This window comes from Candoia aspera, chromosome 2, assembly GCF_035149785.1.
Source record: "Candoia aspera isolate rCanAsp1 chromosome 2, rCanAsp1.hap2, whole genome shotgun sequence".
NCBI classification, from domain to species: domain Eukaryota; kingdom Metazoa; phylum Chordata; class Lepidosauria; order Squamata; family Boidae; genus Candoia; species Candoia aspera.
The window spans coordinates 52,605,010-52,632,894 of record NC_086154.1 but is presented as its reverse complement, the minus strand read 5'-3'; the positions used below and the strand labels follow the sequence as shown (position 1 = coordinate 52,632,894).

General features: G+C 37.6%; 1 protein-coding gene across 1 annotated transcript in view; it reads right to left on the bottom strand.

Annotated features, from left to right (window-relative positions):
* IQSEC1 (IQ motif and Sec7 domain ArfGEF 1) overlaps positions 1-27,415 on the bottom strand; it is a 168,215-nt gene extending 140,800 nt beyond the window's left edge. Inside the window, exon 1 of the mRNA XM_063291819.1 lies at positions 27,371-27,415. The gene's annotated coding sequence lies outside the window, so the exon portion shown is untranslated. The remainder of the gene's footprint in view (positions 1-27,370) is intronic.
* Between the last annotated feature and the right edge of the window lie 470 nt (positions 27,416-27,885).

Sequence of the window (27,885 nt, the reverse complement as noted above, 5' to 3'; positions counted from 1 at the left end):
TAACCTTAAGAATCATAACCCTAAGAATGAAATACATACCTCTGGATACTAAATCCATTCTATCTGACAAACTTTGGAGGCCCACCATTTCTTTTGACATTTTAAAGAGCCCAGACAGACACACTGAGTGTCCCCAGAGACTTTGTCATTAGCTACTCTAGTGTAAGCAAATAATTTAAGACAATAGTTTAATTTGTTCCAATAATAGGTGAAAGGGATTTTTCAATACATTCTCCTCATCAGTGGAAGGAACAATGGAATGTCAGCAGCTGTCAGCATATGATACGTACAGTAGGTAAGTAGAAGCACTGACTGAAATTCAGCAAGTACATGGATGAGTAAATTTGATCAGCATTTGGTGGTTCCTGAGAAGCATGAAGAACTCCATTATAGTTGAAAGAATCAGTAGGATGCGGTAAGTCAAATAAAACAAGGAGACCTGGAATAGTATGGCTGGGCAAAGGAGTGTATCAATATTTTAGTCTATCTTTTTAAGTGACTAAAATAATCCAGTTCTACTAGCAACACTACATTTCAGATGACAAAAATTGGATTCTTTTACATACTAGAGATGAAGGGGCTTCATTTTTATAATTGTATACTTGTTCCTGTAATTGATAATATCTGCTTGATGAAAGTTTGGGAGTCCTAGAGAGAAAAAGGTTGAAAATTAAAATGGCCACAGCAATGGACAGCTGATTTCCAAGTTGTACCCTTTTCTGAAATATGGTAATCTGGCAATTATGACCTCTTGAAATGATTTAAATACTCAACGTTTTTGAAATCTTTTGACCTGGATCCAGCCACAAAGGGACATCTATCTCTAGTACTAAACTGACTATACTAGCTAATTTCTGGGATAATTTCTTTGTTTTGATTAGATCTAAAAGAAGAGTTCAAAGCTTTTGATGGAAAGCATGCACATGAGAAAAAAAGAAAAGAAAGACCAGTGTGGGAAGAGCACACCCCAGGGCTGGGTAATGTGGGTGGGCAGTTCAGGGCTGCAGTAGGCTTAGGTGATGAATACATTGATGTCATACAAATGGGCAGGACTGAGATTTCTGAAGGTGGGAGGAAGAAAGGGAGTTAGATACCATGTGCCGCCTACTGGTAGCCCATCTGTGGTTTATCTTATCTTTCATATGTATGTATGTATGTATGTATGTATAGAAAAGAAGAGAATTAACAATTTTGATTGGCAAGCTGCTTTAAGAGACTGTGATTCTTATCACAAGCAGGAATTGCGAGTACGTTTGTGTAAGCAAAAGTTAATTTCAGTGCGGCTTCACAGAAGATGCATGATTTCTAACTAAAAAAATCACACTAACACTTTATTCCAAACATTCAAAGGACTGTATCAAGATTATTAATTTAGAATGCAGTAATTGGGGCATAGCTAACACATGACCATATTTGAAAACATGGTAAATCAATGTTTAGTCCACACACTTAAAATATTTCTTTTCTGTAGCAAAGATAGAAGTAGTTATTTGTCAGCTATATAAACAAATACCAATCCCTTTTCCATACTCTAAATTTGCAGTGCTTTTACTTATTTGTATATGGCACACTACTTCTGCCTTACTGTTTATTTTTTATGCATATTTTAAGGTTATTTTTTTAATGGCCTTAAGGTCAGGGTTAATATTCTTAATAAGACAATGGAAACTATTTCTATATAAATTTTGTTAGCATCAGATAGTTACTCCACTAGTGCTCCTAATCCTGACCCCAACTATTCTTTACATTTATGGAAAACTGAAGCAATCAATCCTACTTTGTATATTAAGTAATCCTTTGCCCTTTGGATCCCTTGGGATCTATAGCTACAACAGTCCCCCCCTCCCCCAGGATTGAAAGTGAAGTCTTAAGGCAAATGCTAAGTCTCTTTTGTGTTTAAATAAATGTGAAATGTTATGCAAATATCCAGACTAGACTATTTCTTTAGCACAGTTAATGAGTACACAGTGTGAAACATAGTGATTATTTAGATCATGTATTTCCTTGAGAGTGCTTGGCTACAAAAATCCCATTCGAAACATACACCACAACTTAAAGAAATCATGGTGTGAAATAAATAAGGAAGAAACTCCCTAAACCATTGCAAATACTTGCTTAATGGTGTCCTTCCCCACATCAGCTTCTTTCAAAGTTGCAGTACCAAAGTTTGAAAAAAACTTTCAGTATAACAAACAAGGAAGGTCTAAAGAAAAAGGAACAGATTGTTGCACAGCAGCCATAGTATGCTGTAATGAAACAGATGGCTTTTTAAAAACATACAGAATATCAGGTAAGACTCTGACAATGCTACCAAAAGGAATAGATGAAGTTATTCGTGTGGTTTTACTTATATCCTACAAAGTTAACTTGCAGTGCCTGTAAACAAACAAACAAAAATTAATGATGGAATATATGTCACATGTATTATAAGTGTTATCATTCAAAGGAGTTACACATTTAGGGTTAAAACACAGTTCGCCATCCAGCACAACTGAAGGAAAATAATATCCTTTTTCAGTCAGCATTTGCTGTACCGTACAAAAAGCCAACAGAATGGAACATTGCCCTAGACAAACAGCCTAAGCCCACAGGACAGGCTCTAAATTTCAAACGGTACCTGATTGTCCTGACTGAAATGCAGTATTTCCACATTAGATTCCACATTGCACTGCCATCTCCCGTCATGACCACCTCAGAAGTGTTGCGAAAAGCACACTTCTTCTGAAGAACCTAATAAAGTAGCACATTTAGCAGTCACAGAGCAAAAGTTAGCCAAGTTTCAGGAGGCAGCCAAGCTCTGATTCATGATCTCACAATGATTCCCTAACGTCTGCTGGCTTAAACTCTGCAACTCACAGAGGGAAGCCAGTTTTCCCATCTGAGGTCTCAAATTACTGCCTTCTTCAGTATTTACATTATTCACTAACTAGGAAAGATTGTTCAGCTCTGTTTGGAAAGTAACAAATCCTTGGTACAGATTACTAAGGAGGTAACTTTTCTTGGTTTAAAAAAAACATCTATCTCTAAGGCTCCAGAAGATTATTTGCTAGAACCACAAGTGTTTTGGAGTAGGAAACACAATTAATTTATGTAATGGCAGTAGTGTAAACACCCCAACATCTTTGCCTAATGTAATGAGGTACCACTCAGAGTCCCTCTTTGCGGGGACATGGGCAGTAGTACAAATTTGAGAAAATAAATAAAGAAATGAAGTTCTGAGTGCCAGAAAAAGTATGAGTAATATTCCAGTGCTGGATATGAACACATATTACAGGAATGACTATCTACACTCCCAATACTATATAACGTTATATCAGTCAGCAAGGACAGTCTGTTATTGAAAATAAAAAAATGGAAAAGCTTAAATGAAAAGAGATATACTAGAGATAAATCCTGTGTGGTAATCTGTTGATTTTACCAGGTTAAAATAATGAAAGGAATGTATGCATTTTAAGCATTATTTTTAATCATTATGCATCCATTGTATATGTAACAGTAGCCATCTTTGCTTTACTGCTGAATACTCATTAAGCTTTCAAGAACCATTTTGCCTATGCCACCATCATGTATGGTTAGAAATCTAATGAAAGAGACCTTCTGTTCTTGCTGCCTGTGGATTTCATGAAACACTTTTCATGCAAAGTGAAATGGAAAACACATCCAGATTCTTATGGATAGTAGGAACAAAGATAAGTATTTGTAATATTGTGGTACTGAGAAACAAAGACCCAAATTCAAGCCACTTTCAGAACAAGAATGCCTTTATGTTGTAATCCTTGTTTTGTTTTTCTGATAAACAAAGCTTTATAGTTGGAGGAAGGTCAGGGCTCTGTGTGAATATTTGTGAAGTTTTTTTTTTTTTTTTAAATCACTGGTCATGTAAATTATTTTGTAAAGAGAACAATAATTTCAATCATACTCATGAAAATATGACCATTTTCAAGACCCTAAATAATTACTTTATAAATTCTCATACACATATTCAATATTCTGATCATTCTGAACTGTTGCCTTTGCAATTTGAAGTTATAGAGTCTGTAGTGGCAAACTCTAGGCTATTTCACAGTCTATATCAAATGTAACACTTTAGAGATTCAAGGAGTTTCCTGCTCCATTCATACTCTACTACTACTCTAACTGGCTACTGCAAATCTCACAGAAGAGGAACAGCAGGTACATATGTAAGACAGCTGACAATTGCAGACTATTGGTCCCCTCCCCCCATTATACCTATTGTACATCCCTCCCTTCTTCTAGTTCTTTGAAGTACCGAAGAATTCAAAATTTTACCTATTGTGTTATGATTTTGCTGATCCTAATAAAGTTATTGCTCTACTTGTCTTTTTTTTCTGATGCATACAAAAACAAACATAAGCTATATACTTTGTCAGCCATCTTTCATTTTCTTTCCTGGAATAATTTATAGTTAATATACAGTAAAACCTTGATAAGCCGAGTATCATTGTTGTGTGGTGAAAATGACAAGATGACAGTTTCAAAGAGTAACTTTGACCAATGAAACAAACAACCAAGGATATCTTTTCTTGCTGTTTTGATAAAGACATGTGTTCTAGATGCATGCCTAGGTTTCCACTGACTAAGGCAGGAGACACTGTGAGTTGGGCTTCAGAAATGGGTGCAATTGGCACACAAGATGAACCCTCCTAGCCATGACTGTCATCTGCTCTTTGAGCAGGAGCTGTAAATCCAGGTGGACCCCCACATTGCACACCAGCTCTGTCAAGTCAGAGTCAAAGGTATATCTGGATTGGGAGAAGTTTCTTGATTGGGGGGGGGTCAAAACCCACAGCCACTCAGTCTTTCCAGGGTTGAGCTGAAGCCTGATGTTCCACATCCAAACTCCCCCAGCCTCCAGGCACTAGGAAAGAACCATGATGGCATCACTTGGTTGACCTGGGGATCAGCAGCATACTGATCGATCATCCTATGTTGATGGATGATCTCACCCAGCAGCTTCATGGAGCAGGGAGAGGGTAGAGCCCAGAGGAACCCCAGAAAGCAGGGGTGTCAGGCTCAGGCTCTTCTTTCCTGTCAATACTGACTGAAACTGGACCCAAAGGGAACCAGCACGATACCATAATTTATTATTTTGAAAGCTGCTGAGAGATCCAGGTAGGCCACAATGGATGCACTATCACCATCTTGAGCACACCAGAGGCCATCAGCATGTGTGATAAATACCATCTCAGTGTTATATCCAGACTTGAATCCCAAATGAAAAAGGTCCAGACAATCTGCCTTCTCCTGGGCCCTCTGGAGCTGCTGGCTGATCAACTGCTCAACAATCTTCCCAAAAAAGGAAATGCTGGAGACTGGGTGAAAATTGTCCAGTTCCACTGGGTCCAGCAATGGCCTCTTATGGAGAAGCCAGATAACCACCTCTTTCAAAACAGGTAGCATTAATCTCTCTCTCTCTCTCTCTTTTCAACTCAAGATGGCGAACATACCTAATACTCCTGCCTATTTTCCCCACAACAACCACCCTGTGAGGTGGGTTGGACTGAGAGAGTGTGACTGGCCCAAAGTCACTTTGGAACCTACTAGGGTCCATCAGACACCAGGGGTGGGGGAACAATTGAATAGGTACTACCTCCCTGCAGGCATCCAAGTTGCTCCCTCATCCTTCCCTCGCTGCCCACTGTTGTTAAGAGATTTCAAATTTCAGCCTCGGTTTCAAAGCAGCCAATCACTGCTCACCCATTGGGCTGATTGATGCCAGCTGACTGGGCACAGAGGCCAGAAAGACGTGGGAAAGAGGGTGGGGATACACCCCTCCCATTGTCCCTTGTACCACACAACCTATGGGTTTCTGTGAAGTGTAGTCAGAAGGCACGGTGGCACCGAAGCAGCCACAACTTTGCCAAATTTCAATCCCACAGGAGTAATGGGTCCCAGATTTTGGACGGATTCTTTAAGGTAGCCCATTTGAGCTACGCTGATTCAAAAACTGTTGCCCTATGATGCACCAAATGATGCCTACTTCATTTCGCCCATTACATATTTGGATAAATACATAGAAGCTGCATGAACTCTGGAAAGAGGAAAAGAGCACTTAAATATAGAGGTGTCAATTGCCCAGGACAGTTCTGTATCCCTTAGAGTGACAGGATATCAATAGCAGCATCAGTTGTATCAACAGGAAAATCCCTACGGGCCCTTTGAAATCCATCAGATTCTATTAACCTCTTGGAGGAAACAATTTTAATAAATTCCTATAGCTTTGGGGTGGGGTGGGGAATCACTGAAAGTTCAAATCTCAATAGGAAATGATCTGACCATGAGATCATACCTATGTAAAATACTCCACCCTTAGATTCTCCTTCTCCTGAAAAGATAAAATCCAGAATGTGTCCTGTCATATATATTGGGTTTTAATGACATATTGGGACAAGTTATCTTGCTAGCCCGGGATGAAGGTCCTAACTACATTACATTATATTATTTTTCAGAGATGCAAAAAGTTGTTGTCCAAACTTAGTTCTTTATGTGACAAGACAAGACATCTTACTAACAGTCATATATCTGCATCTTGAACAATTGATTCTCTCCTCTGCTAATCCCTTCTTACTTATGTTCTGAGTCTGAGCATAGGAGCCGTCTCTCACTTTTAAATAATGTAAGCTGTTTTGGGGAACAATTATAGTCTGTAAAATGGGATGAAAATGCAGTAAGCAGGTAAGTAAATAAATAGATGGAAAAATAAATAAGGAACCACATCTTGTTTTATATTCAGCGGTGTGTTGTTTGCTCCTCGGTGATTCAGAATTGGCAACAGAATATTAGAAATTTTCTACTTAGATATGTCTTAGAGACTAGCATTCAAAATTGCCAAGAAAATAAAATTTTAATTTTTCTATTTTAGAAAATTAGAGAATCCAGAATATACACAGCCATGCCAGCTGCACTTTTCAATGTTATTAATATGGCATATATTTACTGTGCATTTTATTACAACGTAGGCAGTGGACTGTAGTTACAAATGGCAAGAACTACATGTACTGGTATGCATGGAAAGAGACTAAAAGCCTTTACATTATTTATGTATTTGCTCTATACATGCTATTAGAAGTTTGTTTTGATAGGCTGTCTCCATTATTTTATTACGAAATGAACTTTGCAGAATGTAAACCGTATATAAAAATAACTTGGACCTACAGTCTGTGCTAGAAAGAAGAGAAAGGAGGATATGTCTGCTCAGCTGCTCTGCAGCTACAGTAAATTTATCCAACACTAGCTTCCTTGGAGAGATGTACTGCAGAGGCGCTATGACTCACAAGCTTGCTCTCAAGTGAAAGGAAATCATTTGTTCCTAACCATCTCAACAGTAAACTAAATATATAAGTTCATAACAGATCCATTGCCTTTTTGATTTACAGCACTCCACGGTCTCACTCAAAATACATAAAACCATGCTGTCCTTTTTGGGGCATCTAAGTCAGTTTTGATTGTGATCTAGTTGATATTAATCTCTCCAGAGGTACTCCTAAGCATATTTATTTGGGGGAAAAAATCTACTGAACTCAGCAATACGCACATAGAAGCTGTCTGCAAGAAAGGAGGAAATCGGCCTCAAAGTTTATAAATAGATGTAGCCATTAAAAGAGTATTAACTCTTTTCCACCTCCTGTTGTCAGTAGACTTTTCATCCCTTCCATAAGCATGATCATCCCAAATTCATAATGAATAGTATTCCAGATGATCTCCAACAACTTTTTATTTCACCAAAGGTATATAAAAACCAGATGTCCTCAATATTAAGCCTGTAAGAGTCAAGCCTGCCTCTGACTCAGGAAGTGAAACTCCTTCTGAGTCAGAGGAGGAAATAGAAACTTACCGGGCTGAAACCGGGAAAATGAAACTTGAAGATGAGCCAGCAGCATAGGAAGAGTCCAAGGTGCTGATTAGCCAGGATTTGGGAGAGGATTCGAATCCTCCAATCAGCGTGTGCCAGTGACGGGCAGAAAAGCACGTGAAAGAGAAGGCAGCCTGACTGGCTGCAGAAGGGTCCAGGCGCATGAAGGATCAGGATAAAAGGCAGACGCACGAAGAGCGAGCTGCTGGAGACAACTGATCCTCCAAGCCTGCAGCTTCAGCAGAAGAGTCCCTACCTGCATCAGAGACAGCATCTGTTGCCGAGGAGGAATCAGCACCTTTGCTCTGCTCTGAAGAGGACTTGAATCCTGCCTCTGCTGCCATTGAGGATTCTGTATCTGCCGTGCCAAACCTTGCATCCAGCCTTGAAATTCCGCGATCTTCCGTGCAGCTTCTTCATGCCTTTGATCCTCCGCCCCGTGGCTCGCCTTCAGTGCAGTGCAACCGTGCTTTGGGTACTCAGCATTGCTCAGGAGCTTCACACTTATCTTGTTGTGAACCTGTATCCCAGTTTAGTCTTGCCCCGAGTTTCCAGCCTTGCTTCAAGTCTCCAGTCCAGAGAATCTAGCACACTCCAGGGCTTCCATCTGAGTCTAGTCTTGCTCCAATTTCCCAGCCTTGCTCCAAGTCTCCAGTCCAGAGGATCCAGCCTAGTCCAGGGTTTCTAGCCAAGTCTAGACTTGCTCCGAGTTCCAGTCTTGCTCCAAGTCTCCAACCTAGTCCAGAGTTTATAGTCAAGTCCAACCTCATTTCCAGTTCGTAGTCTTGCTTCAAGACTCCAGTTACCAGCTTCCAGTCTGGCATGGGTCATCAGCCCCACCCAGTGTTCCAGTGCCAGATCAACTCAAGTACTGTTCCAGTTCGAGACCTGTGTCTTCAGCTTCAGCAGCACCTTGCATTCCAGTCTCTTCCACCTTCCAGTTCCTGTTCTGCTGTATCGCTGGGGCCCAGTTGGGCTTGTTTGAATCCAGCTCTTCATACTTCAAGGACTTACTTATTGTAAATAGTTATTTAATAAAGAGTATTTTTGATATTACTCTGCCTGGTTGCATAGTCTGAACAGGACAAAGCCACACTGTTCTTTAACTCAAAAACATAACTAAAAAAGAATATGAAATAAGGAACCATGCTTACCATTCATTTTGTTAAAATATGTATTTTAATAATCACTTCTATAATATATAGGAAATATATTTGAATCTTAGTAATATACAAAATAGTTTCAGAAGGATATACAACTCAGTGTGATAAAACTTCTGAGTTCCTTTTTTTAATGTTCATAAACCCTATCTAGTTATCAATGCAATAACTATTACCAATTATATTATTGGAAGTTCAAGTAATGTACCCCATTTAAAGTTAGCTAACCTCTGTAAACTATTACATCACTTCCTTATATGATAAGGAATCTAAACAAACATTAATGATTGAAATGAAACAGAATAGATGACAATAAAACCTTTCTCTATCAAATTAAATCTAAATTAAGGCAAATTACTACCTTAGTAGCCTCCATTGTACAAATACAGCATGAGTATAATAAAGTAGAAGTTAGACCTTCAAGGGAGACAAGGGCAGAGAAATGATGACATCATTATGCCAATGATATGATTTACATACTTCCTGTAGAATGTGCATGTCATCTTTTGCCATCATGGTGATTTGTTTGACACTTCTGGGAAGTTAGACAAGCATTTTAGTTTCCATAAACTGTGGCTTGGGACATTGAAAAGTGTCAGGGAAGGATATGATTCAGACTTATATTTATGATTAAAAATAAACATTAAGCTAAAGTGTTGCAAATATAACTAGATAAATTAATTTATTAATAATCTGGATCTTTATGCCAGGTATTTTGGATACCTTGGATCCAAGGTATTTTGGAAGAGGGAAGTAATAAGAGAAGACCATGGTTTATGAGAAGAAATTGTCTACACCTCCAGTGTAATTGCATTATATATTACACATCCATTCTACATATTAAAATTAAAATAAGTGTATATGGATTTCAGCAAAATGTAGGGATAAAGCATCTGTTGCATTCATTAGCATTGTAGAAAATTGCCTCTGCATTATGATTGTTGCTGTTGCAACCAGTTTACACAGGGATTGCTGCCATCATGTCATGAGTTTCTATTGATTTGCACCATATTTATGGAACAGGCTATGGTATAGACTCTATTAAGATGGTACCATTCCTTTTAGTAAGTAATTCTGTGTTGCATCAGGAATGGTCATTCTTTGTCATTGAACATTTTTGTTAATAACATTCTTGCGTAGAATGCAAAGCATCCTTTAATCCACTGATCTTGGAAGAAAGTTAAGGATTTGATATTTCCTATATTTTATGATATTCCCTTTATGTTTAATATGGCAGTAATTACAATTTTTTTATTTGGATTATTACAGCTAAGCTGTTGTACACACATTATAGACACAACAAAAATATAGTTGACTAAGTGGTTCTTTATATATGCTGCAGCAAAATGGTATGGTTCTATAATTTAATGCATCAGATTAATTGAATATCTGAATCCTTTAAATTATAGAAAAATAAATAAGTGATCTGTTAACTTAGTCTAGACTCCAGTAGAGAATAATACATTCCAAACAAAACAAAATAAAAATAAGCTTTATCGCCAATTGTAGAAAATGGGAGAATTTTAACAGTACTCTTAAACTTAAGGATGTATATGCATGTGTGTATGTGAATGTACGTATATGCTATAAATTTTTGAGAACCTAATAGGTTAGAACATATTTAAACAACATTTTAACATTATTTTTAGTAGAATGATAATTCTAAACTAACTATTTATGTCCATTAATATTGTGAAATAGCATGGAGGATTAAAAAAAACAACTCCTTATTATCTTGGCTACATAGTTCTACAGAAATAAGTTTCATACTTCTGGGCTTGAAAATAACATCTTGGTGTTACAATAGTCAAATTATTATCTGGCTTGTAATTTAAAAACATGCCAGAGAGCAATTTTATGCCTTCACCTCTCCAAACTGTCTTCCCATCTATGTATTTGTTTAGAGCTGCTGCTCAGTCAGCAACGGCATGTAGGTAAATTATAGAAAGAGAAGAAAACATTTTTTTTCCTTTCTATCCCTGCTAGCAAATGCACTATTGTATGTGGAAGCAATCCTGAAAACATAGTTTTCCCAAGAATGTCAAATTATTGAAGAAGATGAAGGGTTAACAGTCAGTTTCTATGACATTCCCTAAAGAAGAATTGATAGGACTCAATGGATGGGGTGGGGAGTATTTGAACCCTCTCACCATTACTGTCAAAAACTGGCAATACAGTTTGAAAACGAAATCTATAAAAACAGACTTAACACAGTTACAGTAAGAAAAACAAGCAGTCTTAGTTTCATCCACATGCATGGTCTTGCCAGTTTGCATCACTACCCTACTATCCACTATGATTCTTTCTACACCTTTTCCCCAAACCCACTGCTTACTTATTTTTGGTTTAAGCTTTACTCTTAGTTTTACTTTTTTTTAATACAGTTCATGTTAACTAAGCCAATCTGATTAAATCTAATGAATCTTTCTCCCTCACTAGTTTACAGTGCATGTTTTGTACTACAATAACAATTCTGTTTATGGTAAAACAATTACTGCAATCTATATGGATACGATAACTTCTCCCTGGATAACAAGGGAAAGATCGGCCAGATGTCCTTGCTGTCACAAATATTGTCATTGTCTTCTGGTTGATCCAACCTTTACTTCTGTTCTTTGAATTAATCAGAGGTTATTCAAGTACATATTACATCCCTATATTTTAATTAATCATGAATCTTGTTTAAAATGAATAGCATAAAAGTGTGCTCAGAGAAATCATTAAACTATCTTTCATATTTTATATAATTTTGCCCTGCTCTTCAGATGGCAATGGCAATGCTTAATTGAAAGTAATTTTGTGTCTTTCCAGCACGTCTTAAAAACCTGAATGTTACATTTCAAGTAAACTTGATTTTAGATCAGCAGTAACAATATCAGCATACTCAGAAAAATATACTGTTACGTCCAAATTCATATTTTAAGAAGAAATTTTCATTGTCATTACAGCATGGTTATCACTATACTTGACTATAGTTTTCTAGCTGTCCTATATCCCTTTCCATCATTGTTTTCTTACCTGATTCAGGATGTGGTAGTATAATATAGTAAACAGGCTGCATTGACAAATGTTCAATTTGATTATTGTGCTAACCAATTTTCTAGGTTTGTACAATATATTTAATCCATATACTAGCTAAAGAGACTGGGTTTGTATAATACATTCAATTGCACGAAAAATCTAACAAACTGACCATAACAAAACATGTTGTGTTAATGTATTTGCTAGATTGTTTTCCTATGACTTCATTAAGCATGCTTTCTGAACACACCAGATTGTCAAATTATTTCTAACTGTTCTAAGTGCACTTAATCTAACAACTTCAGCGATTAGATCATACCATTTTAAGTCAAACATTTACCCACTTACAGGACAGCAAGAATCCCAAACCTTTTATTACACATCTCTCCCTAAACAATGTGTAAATGAAAGAGTAATCTAATTTCCAATTCAGATCATATAATTCACACACACACAGCCATTCTTCCCTCCCCCTTTCTCTCTCTCTCTCTCTCTCTCTCTCTCTCTCTCTTTCTCTCTCTCTCTCACACACACACACATTTTAAATGGCCTTCAGGCACATTCCCAAGAGCATTTAAGTCAAAGATTTAAAAATTCAAATGAAGAACTGAAAGTGTCTAGAAATTGGCTAATATATTTTTAAACTAATTATACATTCTCTGTCATCTGGTATTCACACTTTTTGTTATTTTGTTTTAACGAAAGGTTTGCTTAAATATTCTATTACCTAATGATCATATTTCAAAACTTTAAGAATTTAATGTCATCATTTATTTATTTATTTTTGTGATGTGCAGTCTTCATTTTGTATGTAAATCCAGCCTATTTCATCTGCAGGATAAGCTCTAAATATATAGAGATAAAAATGATCATAAGCAGAGCAAAAGGAAATAGTTTACATTTCTTCTCATTCATTTAAGATAATGATAATTAGACAGGAATTAGCCATGAATGAAAAATGCATATAAATAATAAAATTGTTTACAGAGCTCATGATACGTAAAGATTTCATGCTGAAATATTTCTAGCTAAAATAATAAATATGAAAATAAACTCCCTACATGGACCAAAAGTGATGTCAGATTTCTTGAAACACAAGCTTTAAAACTCCAAATAGGAGTTTTAATGTTTCTTATATCCTCAACAATGAAAGAGTCATACATTCTATATTTGCTTATGTACGAGAGATTATTTTAAAAGGTACAATTTCTTAAAAATAACTGGAAGTTCCTCTGCACTATTGATATCATAAAGTTGAAAACAGCAGTCTTACATAGCTCTTATTCTATGATAGAAAATTAATGTATTAATGGATTGCAAGATTTTATTAAAAATAGGCTTAAAGTGTTATGAATATTGAACTATGTGTTACCCTAATTAAGAAGCTATTCTCAATAGTGAGACCTCTATTGGATTAAAAAAAGCCATCAATGTAGCATACATGTCAAATTAAATTGCTTATTTTGCTGTTCCATGACTTTGGCAAGAACAATGCACTCAACACTCAGTCTCATTACTTTCGACCATCCCTCCCATTTATCACTTCTGCCTTCTGTCAGAACAACTGTGGACAGCATTTGATTTTGTAGCATATGAAATGAACTGTTCTATTAAAACTTTTTTCCTTGTAGCAACATTAATCTGTATTACATAAATTTCCACCTTCCAAATAGCCAAGCACAATTTGTAATAAGTAAAATCTAGCATTAACAAATATTCTGCCTGTGGCCAAGAAAATTCATGGTGAATTAAAACAACCAATTACTGTTTAGCAGAGTTCTGATTTAAATTAAATGTGTATGGACACAACACAGCATCACAGCATCTGGGCATTGCAAGAACAATCGTCACCACAGTTAAAGGGTACAACAGATTTTCAACCATTGTGATAAGCCTGCATTGATTTCCCCACCACACCCCTTTTTTCCCCATGTAAAAGTGCCTTACATCAAGTGAACTGAGCAGCCTGGAGACATTCAGTTTTGACAAGATTTTAGATTCAGCATTTGCTTACCTTTTATAGAAACCATGAAGAGGCTGAAGACAGAGAAACTGCCAATAATCCAAACAGAAGGCCTTTAACTTCAGCATTTTAAAACAATTGAACTGCAGCAAGTGAAACCCTGTTTGTAATCTTTAATAACAGACTATCCCACTTCTTAATGGAGAAAAAGGCCACACACTATTACAGTTAATATCCCTCCCCTCTTCTAAGAAGAAAGCAGTGTGTTTTCTTGTTGCTACCAATGTATGCCAGCTCTTTATCCACATGGTACTGCACCTGCATAGCTACAGTGCTGTCCTTTAATACAAAGAGACAGTAATACAAAGGCTACAAATTCATTTTCTGATCCGTGTTTCTTTTGATTTCAGTTAATTTCCCCACCGCTCTTCCAGATAACCAGTGATTGGTATTATAAACACAAAAAGAAGAAAAATATTGCCAATTTAGACCATTCCAAAAATCTCAAGTAATTAGTAAATATTCCAGTCAGGTTTCTTGAGGGCCCCTCCAAAAGCATCAAGATAATTCACAATTCTTGAGTAAGAAATATTCCAGTCTGCTGAGTACAAAAACAGATTTAGGAGAGTATCATATAAAACTCCTCAGTTCTGCAACTAAGCTGAATATAACTTTTTTTTAAAGCCTGCTCCTCTGGTGTGAATCACATCTGCTCCATTGTCTGCCAGTACATAGGAAAAATGTTGGTTTCTTTATGATTAGGAAGAGAAGAGAGGTGGGAAGTGACACACAGAAGTGTGGACCCTCCCCACTCACAAAATAAATTATGCTTATCTTAATCCCAACACACTTTGCCAGTTAGGTCTCTCTGAAGAAAAACTAATCATCTGAACCACATGGTGCACAGTGGGGCACACTCCCAGCTATAAAAGCCAGTAGGATAAAGCCTCCCTGAGATAGGTTGATTCTGGTTGTTATGGCAACAGGAACACATTGATAAAATCTAAAATGGAAGCTTGATGACAGTTTTTCATTGGCTTCCAGAGATATAATGCATGTATAACAAGCAATACTCAGGCACTCTTAGCAATCTCATCAGTGAAGAATGAATTTGGGGCTAGGCTAATTAACAGTGCTGTGAAACAGCAGCTAGCCCTCATTTAGTTACAGTGGAATTTTATTCTAAGGGGAGCACAGAAGCAATTAGCAAAGAGATGCTTTGAGAAAAAGGAACTTTAATATTAGATGCATTTGCTATTTGAATGTTTTGAGTGAAACAGTAATGATAAAAGCAGCTTTCATTTACTGTTCTTTGAAACCTCAAGCTAGTTGGGTCCTTTATCTCTGAAGAAGAGACTACACAACACATTTCTGCATATATATATATTTTAAAAATTGATGTTCAGCTTCCTTTGCATACATGGCAGTTGCTTAGTATGAAAATATGCCAGGAATAAATGTCCCAAAAATATATTCTGGAGAAGATGAATTATACTGTACCTGGTAACCAGAGAATGGTATTTCAGAGCAAACCTGACCTTGTAATAACGACCAAAAGAAATGAAAAATAATTATGAATGCCTACGATGCCAATTCATATTACAATATCCCCACCAATGAAACCTAGCAATTTTAAGGGGGGGGGTGTTGAATGTTGTAAAATAACATAAACTCATTCACAAATTATATAATAGCCAAATCAACAAAACAAAACAAAAAGTAAAAAGAAAATACAACCATAGTGGTGATGGTAAGGGATAACATAAAGAAATGTTCTTCAGCTTTCAAAAAACAATGCTACTGTTGTATTGCCTCATCTCTGTGTGTATGTTTGTGGTAATCTTCTCTCCCATTATGTATTCAGTATCCTACCAATCTTTATGTAGTTGAATTTTGGGGAATGCTTTGTTAAAAATAACAAGTGGTATGAGGAAGTAACTTGTTCCAGCTTTGATCATGTTGCTTTCACCTTGGAGATAAAGGGTGGATATTTGACCTTGTCCTTATGGTTAAATTATGTTAAACCATTGTTTGTTTTAACCACAAATTACTGAATACAGTATACTCCAAAATTATAATTCAATTATTAGGTTCGTGCAACATGATAAACAAAATCAAGTTGTCAAAGCCTAAGATACATCCTAATTATGTAACCCTTACACATCTGACTGGGATAATCTGATACAGATTCTAAAGTCATTGGCAACACAAACAGAACATAAAAGAAAGCAATAGGTTGGAGAATACCTAATCAAGACTGAATATCATTGATCTGGTTTGTTAAGTATTCTGATTAATCTCACTGAACTAAATATTACAAAAAGGCAAGTACTGAGAATGGACTGGTTAGTGTGAAAAGGCTTCTCCAGAGATAAAAATGTTCATAATTTCAGAGCAAATGCTAATAAATTGCAATTCAAATTTGGAACTTTCACTGGTATATTAATATTGGTGTGAAGCTGTGATTACTCATACAAAATTTGATGGAGGAAAATCAGGCAGTTCTTGTTTACAGATTTTTATGACATGCAGATACAGAACATACTCAGAGACTAGAAAGGGTTAAGCCTGATCTGGAGAGTTGGGAAGCTTGAACATTTTTTGTTTGGCAAGAAATTTACCTTAGTTGTAGACCAGGGGCAGTGACCATCTCTGGCTTCCAAATGATGGCCATGGCAGGGTGATCAAAGTCCCACCTCAATTAATGTGCAATCTGAGGCAGGGCTTTGATCACTAAGTCATGTCCACTATTTTGAAGCCAATGGCCGTCACTGTAGTTGCCCATTAGACTACATACTTGGCTTTCTATTTTTTTCCTTGAAAAAAGTGTTCTAGAGATGGTTGTCCATATTAAAAAAATGCAGTTCCTTCTTAGTGTCTGATCATTATGACCTTAATGGAGCATATGAACGCTATAAACTGCCCAGAGTCCCCCGATGGGAGAAGATGGGCAGGGACAAAGTAAATAGATAAATAAATAAATAATTTAGATCAGCTGTGTGGAAGTAGATACTCTGCTTTTGTAAATTACTATAATTCAAAATGTTGACTGAAGTATTAAGAATACAGATTTTTCCCCCTCATTAATTAAAATAAATATTGAACCAAATTCTTTATGGGTCTGCCTCTGTTCCCTTTTGACATATGTTTAAAAGGCAATTGTTACCTGTATCTTTCATATTCATTCACTCTCAGAATGACAATTAGTTAAGATAAGTTTTTTAAAAAGCATGAAGTTTTTTTAGAGTGTTCCTTTTTTTTTCTATTCACATACTTCTCAATATTTGGCTAGAACTGTTCCTTGAGAAGAAGCTACATGTGAGGTAATACTACTTCCCCACCCCCCAGGGAAAAAAAATAATACTTTGAGCCCACTTTCTTATATGCTATTTCATCTAAACATTTGGGCATCCCAATTCTGCAAATATTTTTCACTTCCAAATTAATCCTCAAGAGTTGAAAGCAGAGATTTCAGAACAGCCATATTTTAACTTTTTCTTAGCAAGAAAAAAAAATCACTCAGTATTTTAAATATAAGTACTCAGTGGTTGAAAAACTACTCATAAATTAGCTTCTAATACATATCATATTGTATATATTTCAAGAAAATGCTAATGGTGGACTTTTGTGAATAATATATGCAACCAACTTAACATACAGTCTCTTTTTAACTTTGGAATATAAACAAGTAGAATGCATTAAGTTTCATCTCACACTCAGTCTGAATATAAAACCAATTCTCTGAAAAGGCATTTCCAGCTACTTTCTTTGTCTTCAAATTCACAGCCTAAAAAGCATAGTAACTTTTGGATGTGGTACAGCTTCTGCATTGTGATGCTCAGTGAGCTGCGTTCAACTGTTGTATATTCATTTGCAGAATTCAGTGGCTGACAGCAAACGAGGGTAGAGTACTCTAACAGGCCATTAAAAAGCAGCTCCAATGAATAGGCTCAAAACTATAGTACATCTCTTCGAAAAGAATGGTTGCCTTAGCAATCAGTGATGCAGAGGCAAAGCTTCGGTGACATACACTGGTAGTGAGAGAATATTCTATGAATTAAAGACAGCATAAGCTTCAAGTTGTCTTACTCCATATCAGAGTGAAAGACACTTGAAAACAACCAGGATAGGTAAAAATCTCTCAATAATTTTTTTACATGAAATCAATAGTAAAATTTGGTTGACCTTGTGTAATTATTTTGAGCTTTTTGCATACATCATACTCATTAAGTTATAATACAATCTGCATGGAAACAGAAATGAAAAACGGTTACTCTTGTAAGATAATGATAATTTCAGTAAGAAAGAGAGAGTAGTTATACATTCTTCTATAGCACATAGGTTGACTCCAGACTTTTTATAAATGGAACTTTGCACACGGGTTGCTTCTGTTGGTAATGGGATTTTCACTGATTTCTCAGGAAAAAAGAGGGTGGTGAGACCAAAGTGCATAAGGGGAAGGCAGAATGTTTTCAAGCCAAGAGAATGGTGGAAAATTGGTGAATCTTTAATATTTAGCCTTTATTGAAAAGCTACAGGACTGCTTTGTGCTGTATTGGGAAATTATCTAATAAACTTGGTATCTGCTTTCTTAAATGGTTGTTTAGAAGGGAGTAATTGCTAGAAAGTCAGTCATGATCACCAACAGTGATGGGGCGGGGGGGGGGTGTCTTTCTGATAATGACAGTCAGCAGAGCTCTTGTAGAAGGACTGGTGTGATCTAGCTGCCCCTTAAAGAAGAGTGGAGCTGCCTGAAGCTCCTAGAAAAATTGGAAGACTTCTGGGATGCATGAGGCCTGGAAGACATTAGGAAAAAGGCAGCCATAACTTGCCTCAAAGTTTGGCAACTGAGTGGAGGCATGGATTGAGATTATTAACAAACTTCCCCATGGGTAGAAGGACTATCTAACTGTCTTACTGGTAGCTAACAAAGCAATGGAGGTATTATTTTACTGTGACAATTGTCTTCTCCATTTATCCATTCAAATGTGGATGATGGGCTGAGGACAGATGAACCTTTCCAATTAATAACTGAAATAGTGCTTTTCAGAAATGCGTCATGAAGTGCAAGCCTCTATCTTAAATCAGACTATTTCAGGCATGGAGGGGAGGCACCAACACAGAATTAACATAGAATGAAGACGACCATCTTTTTCTAAGATCTTAAAAAAGAGATTATTATTTAAAAAGAGAGAGAGAGAGAGAGAAAACTGACATGTGGTAGGCCAATTATAAAGTCTATGGAAACTGTATCCCAAGGCCCCTGAAGAGTAGGGAATAGCTACAGCAGGCCAGTAGACTTCCTGGTCTGAGGTTCTGCACAGCAACAAATACCACACAATGTCAGCCATGTGAGGTAGTCCAGATAAGCAGGCCCACAACTAGGGTCTGTGTCACCTGGGGCAAACATGGATTCCGTGCCCATTTTGGCACTCCCCCAGCGCTCATTTTAGCGCCCCCCCAGCGAGGCACCCAGGGCACATGCCCAGGTTGCCCCCTCCTAGTTGCGGCCCTGCAGATAAGAAGCACACTGAGAAGTACTAGCTCTACTTTACTGTAAGGTTACATTAAGAGAATCTTGCAAGTCTGAAAGCACATTTCTCCCCTGTTGCCTTTACAGCTCAAGAATCTAGGGAAGGTCCCTTCTGAGACATTTGTAATGCCCCCATTCCTGCTGCAGACTATTGTCCTGGCTGTAGCTCTTCCCCCTGTCTCCCAAGATCATTCCCACATACCATTACAGATCATGAGGTAATTCTTGACATCTGTTCCAACATAAAATCACAATGAAGATGGGTAGTTTTAAATACTCCAAAACACCCAGTTAGTCAGCTATCAGGAAAGATTTGCAAAACCTCATCCCTTAAGGAAGGAGGGATGCATAGCAGCCTGTTGTGGCCTGTTCCTAGGAAATGGGGGCTGAAGAAGACAAAGTGGCCACTGAATCATGTGCATAAAGCTCCTGCTTTTGCTAACCATGAGTTTTGTTAAGGAAATAGTCTCTCTTCCAAGAGTCACACAGGGCAGATAGGGAATCAGGATTGGGCTCCAAAGATTTCTGGGTGTGGAATGAAGCTTACAGAGGATATAAGGTAGGAAGTATTCTGTTTTACAGAAAAGGGCATCAGCTTCTTATTCTGCATACTTGAAATAGACAAGATTCAAAGTGTGTTCATCTGACCCGGCACTGGGTAGGTTTGTGAGAAGTCTGCAGATGTTCCAGGTTCTTGGTCAATTATAAATTCTATGGGTAACGAGCACGCTCTAGGAGATGCTGCCAGGATGGAGGGCATCTTTGGTGGCCCAAAGTCCCTCATTAAACCATAGTTTCATTCAGCTTGTACTAACTGTTGAGAAAAGAAGGCAGAAGGCAGGAAGTTGCCTCAAAACTTCAGAGGATATTGGATAAATACAGCTCCCAAGATGAAATCAAGGGCAACAGCCTGTACAACAAAAGAGGCAGGCAGAATCTGGACAATGGAAGATGAATTGAGAAGTCAATATCTGCCTGAGGTGAAAAATGGACTTAAAATTTGGAGTTAAAAGCAGCACCCATTGTGCGAACAGAATAGCAAATTTAGGAATAATTCTATGGTAAAAATAGGCAATCCCAAGAAACACTGTTTTTTTTTCATTCAGTCACTTCCGACTCTTCGTGACTTCATGGACCAGCCCACGCCAGACCTTCCTGTCGGTCGTCAATACCCCAGCTCCCCCAAGGTCGAATCCATCACCTCTAGAATATCATCCATCCACCTTGCCCTTGGTCGGCCCCTTGTCCTAACAGCTAGGAACCACGCTGAGACAAGGAATAGGTCTCTAGGGTTTTATTACTGCTACATAACAGAAAATCCTAACAAACTGAAGAAGCGTGGGAAAAACCCAGACATATAAACCCCAAAGGCTAAGGCGGGCCCGATCTGTGTCTCTTTGAATGGCTACCTAATTCCTCAGTACTACGCATGTGCTTTACAGCCTGGATGGGAGCCCCCTGCTCGCCATCCTTACTCATGACATCCCTCTTCCTTTTGTCTTCCACTCTCCCTTTGTTGTTTATTCGTTTAGTCGCTTCCGACTCTTTGTGACTTCATGGACCAGCCCACACCAGAGCTTCCTGTCGGTCGTCAACACCCCAGCTCCCCCAGGGACGAATCCGTCCTCACTAGAATATCATCCATCCACCTTGCCCTTGGTCGGACCCTCTTCCTTTTGCCCTCCACTCTCCCTAGCATCAGCATCTTCTCCAGGCTGTCCTGTCTTCTCATTATGTGGCCAAAGTATTTCAGTTTTGCCTTTAATGTCGTTCCCTCAAGTGAGCAGTCTGGCTTTATTTCCTGGAGGATGGACTGGTTTGATCTTCTGGCAGTCCAAGGCACTCTCAGAATTTTCCTCCAACACCACAGTTCAAAAGCATCGATCTTCCTTCTCTCAGCCTTCCTTATGGTCCAGCTCTCGCAGCCATATGTTACTATGGGGAACACCATTGCTTTAACTATGCGGACCTTTGTTGTCAGTGTGATGTCTCTGCTCTTAACTATTTTATTGAGATTTGTCATTGCTCTTCTTCCAAGGATTAAGCGTCTTCTGATTTCCTGACTGCAGTCAGCATCTGCAGTAATCTTCGCACCTAGAAATACAAAGTCTTTCACTGCTTCTACATTTTCTCCCTCTATTTGCCAGTTATCAATCAAGCTGGTTGCCATAATCTTGGGTTTTTTTTTGAGGTTTAGCTGCAAGCCAGCTTTTGCACTTTCTTCTTTCACCTTCATCATAAGGCTCCTCAGTTCCTCTTCGCTTTCAGCCATCAAAGCGGTATCATCTGCATATCTGAGATTGTTAATGTTTCTTCCAGAGATTTTAACTCCAGCCTTGGATTCCTCAAGCCCAGCATGTCGCATGATGTGTTCTGCATACAAGTTGAATAGGTAGGGTGAGAGTATACAGCCCTGCCGTACTCCTTTCCCAATCTTAAACCAGTCCGTTGTTCCGTGGTCTGTTCTTACTGTTGCTACTTGGTCGTTATACAGATTCTTCAGGAGGCATACAAGATGACTTGGTATCCCCATACCACTAAGAACTTGCCACAATTTGTTATGGTCCACACAGTCAAAGGCTTTAGAATAGTCAATAAAACAGAAATAGAGGTTTTTCTGAAACTCCCAGGCTTTTTCCATTATCCATTGGATATTGGCAATTTGGTCCCTAGTTCCTCTGCCTTTTCTCAACCCAGCTTGTACATCTGGCAATTCTCGCTCCATGAATTGCTGAAGTCTACCTTGCAGGATCTTGAGCATTACCTTACTGGCATGTGAAATGAGTGCCACTGTTCGATAGTTTGAACATTCTTTAGTGTTTCCCTTTTTTGGTATGAGGATATAAGTTGATTTTTTCCAATCTGATGGCCATTCTTGTGTTTTCCAAATTTGCTGGCATATAGCATGCATTACCTTGACAGCATCATCTTGCGAGATTTTGAACAGTTCAGCTGGGATGCCGTCGTCTCCTGCTACCTTGTTATTAGCAATGCTTCTTAAGGCCCACTCAACCTCACTCTTCAGGATGTCTGGCTCTAGCTCACTGACCACACTGTCAAAGCTATCCCCGATATTGTTATCCTTCCTATACAGGTCTTCTGTATATTCTTGCCACCTTTTCTTGATCTCTTCTTCTTCTGTTAGGTCCTTGCCATCTTTGTTTTTGATCATACCCATTTTGATCGTACCCATTTTGGCCTGGAATTTACCTCCAATGTTTCTAATATTCTGGAAGAGGTCTCTTGTCCTTCCTATTCTATTGTCTTCTTCCACTTCTGCACATTGCTTGTTTAAAAACAATTCCTTATCTCTTCTGGCTAACCTCTGGAATTTTGCATTTAATTGGGCATATCTCCCCCTATCACTGTTGCCTTTTGCTTTCCTTCTTTCTTGGGCTACTTCTAGTGTCTCAGCAGACAGCCATTTTGCCTTCTTGGTTTTCTCTTTCTTTGGGATGTATTTTGTTGCCGCCTCTTGAACAATGTTGCGGACTTCTGTCCATAGTTCTTCTGGGACCCTATCTACTAAGTCCAGTCCCTTAAATCTGTTCTTCACCTCCACTGCATATTCCTTCGGAATATTAGTGAGCTCATATCTAGCTGATCTGTGGGTCTTCCCTAATCTCTTGAGTCTGATCCTAAATTGTGCAAGAAGAAGTTCATGATCTGAACTACAGTCAGCTCCAGGTCTTGTTTTTACCGACTGTATAGATGTCCGCCACCTTTGGCTGCAAAGGATGTAGTCAATCTGATTTTGGTGTTGTCCATCTGGTGAAGTCCATGTAGAAAGCTGTCTCTTAGGTTGTTGGAAAGAGTGTTTGTTACGCAGAGTGAGTTGTCTTGGCAAAACTCTATCAGCCTATGCCCGCTTCATTTTGTTCTCCTAGGCCATGCTTACCTGTAATTACAGGTGTCATCTGACTGCCCACCTTAGCATTCCAGTCTCCTGTGATGAAAATAACATCTCTTTTAGGCGTGTTGTCCAGCAGGTGCTGCAGATCCTCATAGAACTGCTCTACTTCAGATTCTTCACCATCTGTGGTTGGGGTGTATATTTGGATCACTGTGATGTTAGATGGCTTGCCCTGAATTCGAATTGAGATCATTCTGTCGTTTTTTGGATTGTGTCCAAGCACTTCTTTAGCCACTTGACTATTAATTATGAAGGCTACTCCATTTCTTGGTCCTCTTGTTCACAGTAGTAGATCTGGTGGTCATTTGATGTGAAGTGGCCCATTCCAGTCCATTTCAGTTCACTGACAACCAAAATGTGTATCTTTAATCTTGATAGCTCACCAATAACCACATCCAATTTGCCCTGGCTCATAGATCTTACATTCCAAGTTCCAATGGTGTGTTGATCCTTAGAACATCGGATTTGTTGTTTACCACCAGCACCGTCAGCTGCTAGCCGTCCTTCCGGCTTTGAGCTAGCTGTGTCATCACATCTGGGGCTAGTTGAACTTATCCTCTGTTCCTCCCTAGTAGCCTTATCTTCCAATGGTATATCTCTGGTTGTACTGATCCATTTAGTTTTCACGGCAAGAATACTGGGGTGGGTTGCCATTGCCTTCCCCAGGGATCGTATTTAGTCTGACCTCTCTGTCATGACCTTCCCATCTTGGGTGGCCTTCATGGTTTAGCTCATGGCATCACTGAAGTGCTCAAGCTCCAGCACCACAAGGTAATGATCCTTTGCTGGAGAAGAAACACTGTACATCTTTCATAATGCAGGGGTTCTCCAAAGACAATGGATTATTAATTTAATTTAAAAGTTTTTATGGAAAAACAACCCCCTACATATACTTTATCTAAATTACAGGGATCATACAATGATAGGAGGTTTTAACTTTGCCAACTTTCAACTTTATGATGAGTCACATATTTTTATTTCCACTAATATTTTAGATCAGCTTGGTTTTTTTAATGTTTCAGTTATTGCAAGAATAATTTGGATTGTCTAAAGTTGCAGGTTGACAGAATATTCAATTAAAATGATTTTTTTTGGCCCAGATGCATTAGCAGCATCTAAAAATCCTGAATTAGTAATATAGAATATTTTGGACAATTCCAAAACTGTGGTATTTTTAAAATAAATAAGGGAAGAGTATTGGTAACATGGACATTAGTTGTTTGCAGGGGTTTTGTAATAAAGAGCTGTAATGCCCAATAAGAGCATCTGCTGAAGAAATGCCCTTAGTTTCCACAAATATTGAACTTTACTGATCCTTCAAAAGTGGGGGCTTCATAAGTAGCGGCCATGTGCCTCAGTATAAATACTGGCCTAGTGCATGATGGTGTAACTTCTCTTGGGCAGTAATCAGAACTCTGTTGCATTCATTTTAAATCCCTGAAGGCTGTAATATGCAGGTTGAGGGGGAAGCAGAAGAGAGAATAATGGCACCCATGCTCACCTACAATTCCTTGAGTCTTCCATCAATGCCTAAGCAGAACTGGATTAATGGCAGTCGTGCTGGTGTGCCTTTACAATTAGCTCATCTCAAATTTCATCAGACAATCCCTCCCCTTGAACTAGCCAATTAAGCCTCTCTTATTATCTATGGGCTCACAATAGCATATGGAAGACTGTGGCTTGCAATCTAAGAGGAATAAATGATAAAAGGCATAAATAATGAATGAGTTGAAAGAAATAAGAATAGATGTGCATCTGCAAAATTGGGAGAAAGGAGTAAGGATGTAAAAGATCTGAATGAGTGTGATCTTATTTTGTGGAATAGAGTTGATGAATACATCAGGTAGTGAACTGTAGGGTTAATTATGCATGTAAGGGCTAAAATATCTATCAGAAAGTATGAATTGGTGTCATTCAGGTTGTTGTGGGTGAATATGAAAATAGAAATCTATAGATTGCTGATAATTGCATGTTATGCTCCAGTGATAATGGAAGAACCATTCTGAGAAAAGATACACAACATTCTGGAGCAAATTACTCTGTTGGGTGACATGAATGGTTGGTTGGGAACAAAATGAGGGTACAGAAAACATGATTGGCTTTCTAGAGACATGGATAGAATGAGAATCAAGACTGTTTAGAGAGTATCTGATTAGAAAAAGGTCTGTTTCAAATGCATGGTTTAAGCATATATCCATACATACATAGGGCAAAGGAATTAATATAAATCTAACAAAAATATTTATCTGAATGTTTATGATGGAATGGTATCATGAATGAGCTGGTATAAATTAAATTTAGCTATAAAGTATAATAACCATTTGATTTGAACTGCTAGGTATTTTAACTTTGGTGGAATACCATACATATTTTATAAAATATAAGACTGTCATAATGAAACTTCTTACAAAAAGAAATACTAAACATTTGCAGTGATATGGATATAGGAGATTGGGCTTGCTCTTTTATGGGATGCCTATTAATCACAAATATAAATCAATCTTGGTCAGTTTATAGACAAGAAGTCCAGTACAAGTTTCCGCAACTTCACTTCTGTTCTCTTTACTACAAAGAAATATGTATTTTTTTTTCAAGCTGGCAGTCAGCAAAACCTCATTTCCACTAGACTGCAGATGGATGAAGCAATATTCAAAAGCACTATAACCATATCAGACTAGATTAGAACTCACAAATTTTTCAGGAAATTTTGTTTTACCATCTGGAAACATTCACAGATTTTTAAAATTCATAGTTTTCTTCTTCTAAAACATATTTACCATTCATCCATACACTGTATCTCATTAATAGCTACAAAAGTTAATTGTAGTTAGGTAAGCAATTTGACTTCAAAATGCAGCATAAACATCTAGAGGAATGTTAGCATTTCAAGGGACAACTGGTTCACATCCTGTTTTTCAAACCTTCCATACAGATAGATGAAGATGCTTCATTATACCAACAATAGTCTGACAATTAAGAAGATAGTGTGATATACTGTATAACCTATATTGTAATGGAGCACTATCAGGATAAATCTACAAAAAGACTTAAAAAGGTAAATATAGAGACAAGTATATCTTAGATGAAGGAAGGCCATTTGCTTGGACAAAAAGAAGCTATTTAATGGGTCAATGGATGATGGGCTTTTATTGACAATGACTGCACAGAGACCCTCTTCTAAGACTGTCAAACACAATCTATCTCCTCCATTCCCTTATTTGGAGAAAGTAAAGTCCAAGAGATTATTTGTCACAGTGATAAACCACTTCAATCAACTCTATTGAAATATACTTTGTTTCAATTGATTTCCCCCGTATAGTTTGCACTAACACAAATCATTTTAAACATATTGCTTGCTAATTTGTTTGATTTTATGAAACACAGCTTCAGCAGAGCATTTTTCAAATAGAATTTTATTAAATCATTATTTTGTTTTTAAAATAACCATGGGCAGTATTTAATGTTGTATGAGAGCTACCTTTTCTTCTAAGCTGAATTTCCTACTGCAGTGCAGGAGTTATTTGTAATAACAGCCTGTAAATGATTTGTGGGGAGATTCCTTTTCTACATGGCAATCTCAACCATTTCTTAAGAATCTCCTAGGATTACTTGGTAAACACTGTTTGAGGGTGCTTCAGTTATGAAAAAACAGTGAAAGCTACCTTATATGAGCAGACTCATAACAGCCTGCTCACCTTCCCATTGGAGTCCACAGTATCTTATCCTGTTCTAGAGTATACAGAATGACACTCCACAACAGAGTGAGAGAGAGGACTGACAGCTGTAAGTTTTGTTTTGGTTGGTGAGGGGTTAATTGTCAATATTATACTGAACTTGTATGATGTTCATGATACACTGAAATTAATTCTTCTAATACATTTTTAAAAATATATTAAATATATTTTACCTGTGTGGATCAGGTGAAAGGCTCTTTCTTGTTTCCAAGGAAGTCCTGAGACAGTTGTAAAAAAATACAATTAAGAATATTAAGCATACAATATTAGATAAGCTTATGAAAAAAATTCTTACAGAAATTGTCCAACAAGTTACTTAACTTTTATGGAGTTTGTTTTTGAAAATGGCTAGCCTTGTGCTATGTTTAAAAGTTCATAAACAGAGTCTATATACTGTAACGTATATTCTAAAACCTTAAAACTAGTTTTTAAAAAGAAGCTTTAACTGATTGCCATATGAAGAAAAGCCACAAAAAAGTTTATCATTAAACATCATTTTTATAAATCTTTGAAATCTGAAGTATAAATACTCATTAATGAATCTATATTGTCATTCTATAACGGCATACAAATGCAGTATATACCTGCATTATCATTATATTTTATACAGTCTATTTGAGAGAGTCAAAAATATTTGCACTGATACTTAGCATACTTCTCTTTGTTTACATGTTGCTCCCCAAATCTT